Source organism: Andrographis paniculata, unplaced genomic scaffold (assembly GCF_009805555.1).
Source record: "Andrographis paniculata isolate CXL003 unplaced genomic scaffold, ASM980555v1 Contig32END, whole genome shotgun sequence".
NCBI lineage: Eukaryota > Viridiplantae > Streptophyta > Magnoliopsida > Lamiales > Acanthaceae > Andrographis > Andrographis paniculata.
Genome location: NW_026137565.1, coordinates 2,514,576 through 2,522,757, shown reverse-complemented (window position 1 = coordinate 2,522,757; position 8,182 = coordinate 2,514,576). Strand labels below are relative to the sequence as shown.

Below are 8,182 nucleotides of genomic sequence, written 5' to 3'. Positions count from 1 at the left end.
CTAGAGAGAGATGGAGAGATAGAGAGAGAGAGTGTGTGTGAGATATTGAGATCACTACTTGTATCACATTTCACAAAATCCACAAGCCTATTCATAGGCAAATTACAAATGCATTAGTCATTGAAATCAATGACTTGTCAAAGTTAATAAATGACACGCATTTGTGAATGACAAATATTATATTATGAATTGAGTCATAACACTCCCTCTCTTACGTGTCTTAATTGCAATAAATACATCTCGTTAAAAATTTATTATGAAAAAAATTCATTGGGATAAAAATCCTAGTGAAGAAAAAAAAATACGATATTCATGCATTAAAAGTACTCCCCTTGATGGGACATTACTTGAACTCTCGCTCCTCCTGATGTGAACATCACTTGAATTTTTTTAGCCGATGCATCCCAATATTCTTCACTAATTTCTCGAACATTGCGGTCAGTAAAGCCTTGGTCAATAAATCTGCTAAATTCTGGTCCAATCGAATCTAGTGCACATCTATTTCACCATTTTTTCTGGAGATCGTGAGTAAAGAAAATTTTCGGTGAAATATGTTTCGTTCTATCTCCCTTGATATATCACCTTTCAGTTGCGCTATACAAGCTGCATTATCTTCATATAAAATAGTAAGAGTATTATCTTTTTCAGATTTCAAACCACAATTTTGTAAAATGTGTTGAATCATTGATCTTAGCCAAACACACTCTCTACTGGCCTCATGAATTGCTATTATTTCTGCATGATTTGAAGATGTGGCGGTTAATGTTTGTTTAGTGGATCTCCAAGATACCATTGTACCGCCACAAATAAACATATAGCCAGTCTAAGATTTGGCTTTATGCGGGTCAGAAAGATACACATCATCTGCATATACAATCAATTCATGTCGAGATCTTTTTGGATATATTAGGCCAAGATCAATAGATCCTTGAAGATAACGAATAATATGTTTGATTACTTTCCAATGTCGTTGTGTTGGCATTGCACTAAATCTAACTAATAAATTTACAGCAAATGTTATGTCTGGCCTTGTACTGCTAGCCAGATATATTAATGCGTTAATAGCACTTAAATATGGTACTTCACGACCCAGTACTTTCTCATTCTAATTTTTTGATCTAAAAGGATCTTTACTAGGATCGAGAGTTTTAACAACCATTGGAGTACTTAATGAATGTGCTTTATCCATTGCAAATCGTTTCAATATCTTCTGGGTATATGCAGATTGATGTATCAAAATCTTATTTTTCCAAATGTTCAATTTGTAGACCAAGACAGAATTTTCGTTCTCCTGAAATCTTTAATTTCAAACTTTCTTTTCAAATATTCAATAGCTTCTTGGACCTCTTCAGGGGTTCCAATTAAATACAAACCATCCACATAAACCGCTATTATCACAAAATTTCTCTCATTTTTCTTTATAAAAACACATGGGCAAACATAAATATTGGCATATCCCTCTTTAAATAATAATTCACTGAAACGATTATATCACATGCGATCAGATTGGTTGAGCCCATCAGAGACAGAACTACATGGGGGCTAAGGGGTTAGTTCCCTATAACATTATGTATTTTTTATTATTTTGCCCCCCCCCCCCTATTTTTCAATTTTTTTTAATGTTATATTGTAAAAAGTAATAAAATTTTTGTAGTTTTATTGATTTATACTTTTAGGTTTTAATTTTTTTTTTTAGTAAAAATTATTGAATTTTATTAATGTTCTTAAATTTTTCTCTAAAAATTTAATTTTTAGCTATTTTTTCCCTTATTCTTATTTATTCTGTTGCATTGGGGGAAATCCAAATATACAATATTAAATGAAAAAAAAATGAATTGACATTTTTTCCCGCCTTAAATTTTAGGGCCAGTGAAATTTAGGACCGGTTCCGTCACGGGAGCCCATACAAAGACTTTTGTAATTTAATAGAATAACATTCGTTACAAAAAAAATGGCTATTTGTAGAGAAATTTGACTCGCTACAATTTTTTCGTTACAAAAACTATTTTTTGTTTCGGATCGTAACAAATAAATTTTTCGGTTTGGTCAACATTTTTCTTTTGTTACGGTATTTTTTTCGTTACAATTACAATAATTTTAATTTCAAACTAAATCTAAAATAATATATCATATATATACATATATAATACATATATTTTAATATATACATGTTGAAATTAAAATAATTATTTATTTAAAATTAAAATTTTATATATAATTAAAAATTAAAATTAAAAATAAAATTTCAAACACGGTAAAACGTTTTAAATAAAAATTATAATAAAAAATTCAATTAAAAAATATTCTCGTTAAAATATTTGTTTTATTATTTATAAATAAAAATTACAAAATCTATACAAAATATTTTTTAAAATAACAAATTTTAAAAAAAGTATTATAAATAATAATATCGAAATTTTCTTTTTATTAAAAAAATAAGAAAAAATTAAAAATAAAAATAATTTTATTAAAAATATATCAATAAATATTTATTAAAATAATAATTTATATTTTTGTAACTTTGCCCTAATTGATTAGAGAATTTACAGTCGCACATTCTTCTTGTTCGCTCCTCTATTCTTTCCTTTCTTTCTTTTTCTTTCCGACAGCGTCTCCGACCAACCTTTGACCGCCGACCCAACCACCAGTCCGTTACGCAACCGTCGCACCACACAGCCTTGCGACTCCTCTTTGTGTTCCACCGACCAGCGACGCCGCCTACCATCGCGCTCAACCCAAGCTACCGCATTCGACATCTGACCAGCGTCTTCCTCTCCATCAGCCAAGCAGCCGCATTGCCCAGACGGCCAGCCCCGCGCCTAGCTACCTCATGCCGTTGTGACCTCGCTTTCTGTGCCTCCAGCCGCTCCGTGAACCGCCGAAGACCACCGCCCTAATCTTTAATCCTTGATTAGGTAATATTTCTCATCTCTTTGTTCTAATACTTTTAATTCAATTGTTGGAAAATTTTCACTAGGGCTATTGTGATTAGTGTTTGAGATTGCAAGTTGGATTTGAATTTGTTGAATTCCAAGAATTTGATGTGAATTTAGGTTTTAGGATTAGTTCGATTTTAATTCAGTTTTGGTGTATATTGTTTGGGTTGATACTATTGGTGTTATGAATTGGTGCTATTGATAATTGGACGATTGCTCACCATTTGGTAAAGCTGGAATATGTAGGTCAGGTAATTCAAATTTTGGAATCTTAGGCAAACCTGTCTCCAGCTGCAGACAAGCGCCCTATGCTTGGTACCACTTTCCTTTTATGCCAAGAAGTAACATGATGATAAGACAACTATACCTTCCAAGTGCCATTGCTCACTGGTGCTAAACTGAGGTGTATTTTCTTCAAAGAAAAACAATGTGTTTACTTTTTCTTGATGCATTGGTTGTTTACAACAATGTGACATTTATAGAAACTTGACGATGAGAGTCCACCGGGGTGTTATGCATTTGTTGTTAGCAAGGATGATGAGTTAGTTCAACTCCCTTATGGCCATTCTTTTCCAACTATGCATCCGTAATTTATTATTATTTGTTCTACATCTTGGAAGTTTTATTATTATTATTATTATTATTATTATTATTATTATCTGATGGTGAATTGATTTAGGAAAATTAACTTCATATACATTTTTTCCATGGATTCAAAACGGTTGATAAGAAAATCCTTGTGTCTTTGTTGTTTATTTACACATGTTGCTTTTACTTATTCGATCTGCTTAAGATTGTAAAGGTGATCTTTGCACTGCAGTACAGTTGCATCAAATTTATATATGTTGTTGCTTTTACTTATTCAATCTGCTTAAGATTGTAAAGGTGATCTTTGCACTGCAGTACAGTTGCATCAAATTTATTTGGCTATTTTGGTGGATGTATTACTCATTGCTTAAAAGTTTGTATAGCATCAAAAGATAACTATTCAAAGAGAGCATCCCAGTGGGCGATAATATTGTGACATATTCAGTTAGGTTTTGTAATGAATTATGGATTTCATGACTCATATTCTTCATTTTATTTGTTTATCCTTGCATATGATATGGGTTATGTATATGAGGTTTGTATCTAATTTGGAACAGAAATTTGGGCTGAACTTGAGCAATTTTGATTGAAGTTCCACTCATGAATTTATTTTACTTTGTTCCAGATTTAATTTGCTTCCGTTTTTTTAGCTCTTTGGAAGTGTGGATTTGTGGTGTAGAATATGTTATCGTGTCTGAATTAGCTATTATTAACTAAAATTTCACTTTTTAAACATTATTTCTTTGTTATTTTCTTTAAACTCTCTCTATGACTTGTAATGCGTGGTGCTATGTTTCTATTCGTCTGGTATATAGGGAGACGTTTCTGCTAAGCAATAAAGCACTACCTCGACTGTTTTCTTATGATGTATCAACAAATTCAATTAAAAAAGTGATCTTTTATTCCTGTCAATTATGCATTGTTATCTACCAACAAATTTATTCTATAATCATTACTGGATTTCTACAAGGATGCAGACATAATACTGGATTAATCCTAGCAGATTTTTTCTTACAGATTTGATTAGTCACGGCTGTATGGCTATAATTGACTTTATTTCAGGTATGAAAATTATCAAAATCACTAGGAAATATTACTTTCAAATAGGTAGTAAAGCAAAAGTGTAATCAAGCTTGTGTTTTGACAATTCAGTTGTGGAGATTGACTTTTCTTCATTTGTTGTAGTAGTCATGTCTGAATTTATCGCTAGCTGAAGTCCAACTTATTATTTGTCAATTGGTTGTACAATAAAAATTGTTCACTAGCTTTATGGATTGCTTGTATTGATGATTTCATAAGTTTATTCACATTGAGTGTAAATGGTAATCATTATAATGACCTGTTTTTATATCATGAGCTAGGCCAAGTGAAAGGAGCTACATGCATTTATTTCTAATTTGTGGGTCTTTAAGTTTGTTGGTTGATTTATGAAATCCCAATCTATTGCATGGATTTATTTTGTGATTCTTGAGAATGAATTGTTTGCTTTTGCATTATTTTGTTTGTGGGAATTTGTCTGCCCAAAATTTATGGGGCTTGGTATTTACCTGTATTGTTTGAACATGTTTGTCTTGCACTTGAGTATAATCAATTTATATTGCTCAGAACTAAGTTGAATGCATTGGAGAATAACATCATGTATATGCTCAAAAATCAAGCCGATTAACTACATCAATAGTTAGAGAAATGGTTCCGTATTTTTTAAGCTAAAACCTTGGCTTGACTATATCTATAAATTACTTTCTTTTAATTATCAGAAAATATAATATATTTGCTTACGGTAAAGTTTGAGATATCTTGAATACTGAAATGCTACTTAATAATCAATTCAATACTTCGCTCTCATGAGTACATGATATTTAAATCTATGTGCATCACAGGTAGACAGGCTTCAGACGTTGTACAAAAGTTGGGAAGAGGACCCAGATGTTGAGTTTGTAGTTTTGAATATTGTCTTTTTACCTCCCAAGTCACTTGTATTTTATTTTCTTGTTTTCGCCTAACATATGGTTGAAAAATTTTGAAAGGTAGAGAGACAAGGCATTTGCAGTTGGTGGTGATATTGTGTCCATCTATAATATACTGAAAGAAGGTAGAATTATAATTTCCTTGTCTATTATTCAATATTGCGATTTTTCTTTTATAGTTGGATTATTCAGCTAATGAATGTGTCTGAGTGGTTTCTCCTGTATGCATTAAAGTCAAGGGCTCCAATTCGGTAGGATGCTACCTTTGGTTAACTGTTTTATGCCAACACTTTTGGGTTTGGTAATAAAGAGAGATCATAACTTCTAAGTGAGAATAATTTTGCTGCATGTTTTCTGTTGTCCTCGCCTCTTCTCTTATTCATGTCATCAATTTTGTAAAAAATAATTATAGGTTATGTTTTCGATTCATGCATGAAATCTAAAAACTTGCAAGCATTTCTTTTGGATAATATATAGTTTTATATACTTTCTCGGTATGCATTTGAAGCCACATGTGACTATCTCTTAGCTCATGATTGTTTTGTATATTTAATAATGCTGCAGTATCGATCATCCGCTTTAAGATAATGAAATTTTGTGAGTTGCATTGTTTTCGATGATATGCACATGTTTTCTTTATATGTACGTAGGTTATACCATTAATATAGTAAAGATTTTTTCACAGCTGCTACCGTTCCGGAGGCTGCGTTAATTCACGAAAGATGTCTGAAGTGCAAACACTCTGTGAGTTTGTCCACATCAAGCCAATCGACTGGACATTCAAGGATGTACGTAACCATTTTTATAACTTTCTATTAGATTATAACTTAACCAACTCGCAAGTAAATTCTTATATAATTTTTCCCTATGTTGGCAGCTTGTTCGTCATGCGTAACTGCCGTGTATATTCACTTTGACGCTGCATGGGGCGATGCAACGTTGCATGTAATTCTATGATGATAATTTTTGTTTGTGGATTGATACTGACTAAGTCCTTTACGTAGGTTGAACTTGCATATATATGTTGCTTCCTTTTGTGTGTTTGTTGCTATGCTTTGCCTTTGGATTGTATATGTTGGTTGTATTGCGAACTAGTTATGTTCCTAGACAGTGTGTACTTTGTGCTACTAATGGTTGTATTGCGAACTAGTTATGTTTTTTGGTTCGGATACTATTTTTTTTGTTATTACTAAAAAAATAAGGATACTCTTTTTGTTGCGAAATTGTGTTCGTTACAAATACCACTAAAAAAAATTATGAATTTCATTTAAAATATTTTCTGACAATCAGTTTATTGTAACAAAAATTATACCGTAACAAAAGCCATTACAAATGCATGAACATTTATTGTAACGACGCTTTTATTACGAGAAACATCCGCTACAAATAAATCAAAAAATATTGTTAGCGTTACAAAAACCGTTACAAAAAGATTTCTCACGCGCGTTGATCATCTACTTTTTGTTACGGAAAATGTCGGTACATAGACTTTTTGTAACTCGAATATATACACCGGTCAAAATCCGATACAAAATCGTTACAAATAGCTTTTTATAACGAAAAATGGCCATTTGTAGCGGTTTTAAAGCCGCTACAAATAGTCATTTTTTTTTTGTAGTGATTGTTTTGACTTTAATTTATATGCATTAGTTGGCTTGGGCTCACGCTTACTACTAATTATTATATTTAACAACTAAATTACAACTGACTATAAATTCAGAATGAAAATATGAAGAATAAACATATATAGAGTGTTAGACAAATAAATTTGTGTGTACCATTTCATTTGAAGACCAAATGCCTATTTATAGGCAATGTATAATTGGGTGAGTCATCGCCTATAGCTTCATGGCAAGATAATAAAAGGACACATATCAACGCCTACATGCACAATCACATCTAAACGATTTATGTCATAATAATATATATTTGTTAGGAAATAAGTATTTCAATATAGAAAATGACAAAAATAATATAAAATCAAAATATAACATACACAAAAGATATAAAATTATTTTGATTGTCATGAATTTGAAATTCTTTTTTCCAAATTGATCTATATATCCAATCGTTTGCATTTGCATACCAAATAAAATACATATATGATTGGAAACACAGTATGGTAAAATATCAGCCAATTCTTCCCACAAAATCAACACTTTTATATATGAACTTCATTCATAGAGCATTATACATACCATAATAGTAAAAAAAAAAAAAAAAAAATGGATCGACGAATAACTTACTACGTACAAATATTGTGTATTAAAAATATGTGAAAAATAAATATACAAGCAGCCCCTCATGCATGTTTAATAAAATTATTTTACACAATAACCTTTTTTTTTCGAAAACATCGAATTCTAGTAGATAATACATATGACTCCATTTAGATAGAAAGGAAGAAAGATAGATTATATATATATATATATTGTGTATGCATTGATGTGTATCTAGTGTCCTAATATGCGAATGCGCGGGACATCCTCTTCGAGCTCTTCGTTGGTTTCCTCGTCGAACTTTTCAATGTTGTCATCCCGGTGTCCGAACACCTTGGCCTTGCCTTTCTTTGGAACTTTGCAATCATCATTGTTGGGGTCGCATTCTTCCGCGGCGCTATCTCTTTTGGCAACGAGGAAGCAGAACAATGTTGTCAATATCAGGATGACCAGCAAAGATCGTGGTTTGAGC

The 8,182-nt window shown here is 31.6% G+C and overlaps 1 long non-coding RNA gene across 5 annotated transcripts; it reads left to right on the top strand.

Annotated features, from left to right (window-relative positions):
* Positions 1-2,546: 2,546 nt before the first annotated feature.
* LOC127247170 (uncharacterized) lies at positions 2,547-6,622 on the top strand. Of its 5 annotated transcripts, none has more exons than XR_007837820.1 (6): positions 2,547-2,915; positions 3,183-3,339; positions 5,405-5,457; positions 5,552-5,616; positions 6,177-6,279; positions 6,369-6,622. It is a non-coding gene; the product is annotated as an uncharacterized LOC127247170 (long non-coding RNA). The 5 variants fall into 5 exon arrangements; XR_007837822.1 differs by adding an exon at positions 4,542-4,586 and having other exon boundaries at positions 5,405-5,616; XR_007837817.1 differs by having other exon boundaries at positions 5,405-5,616.
* Positions 6,623-8,182: the final 1,560 nt, after the last annotated feature.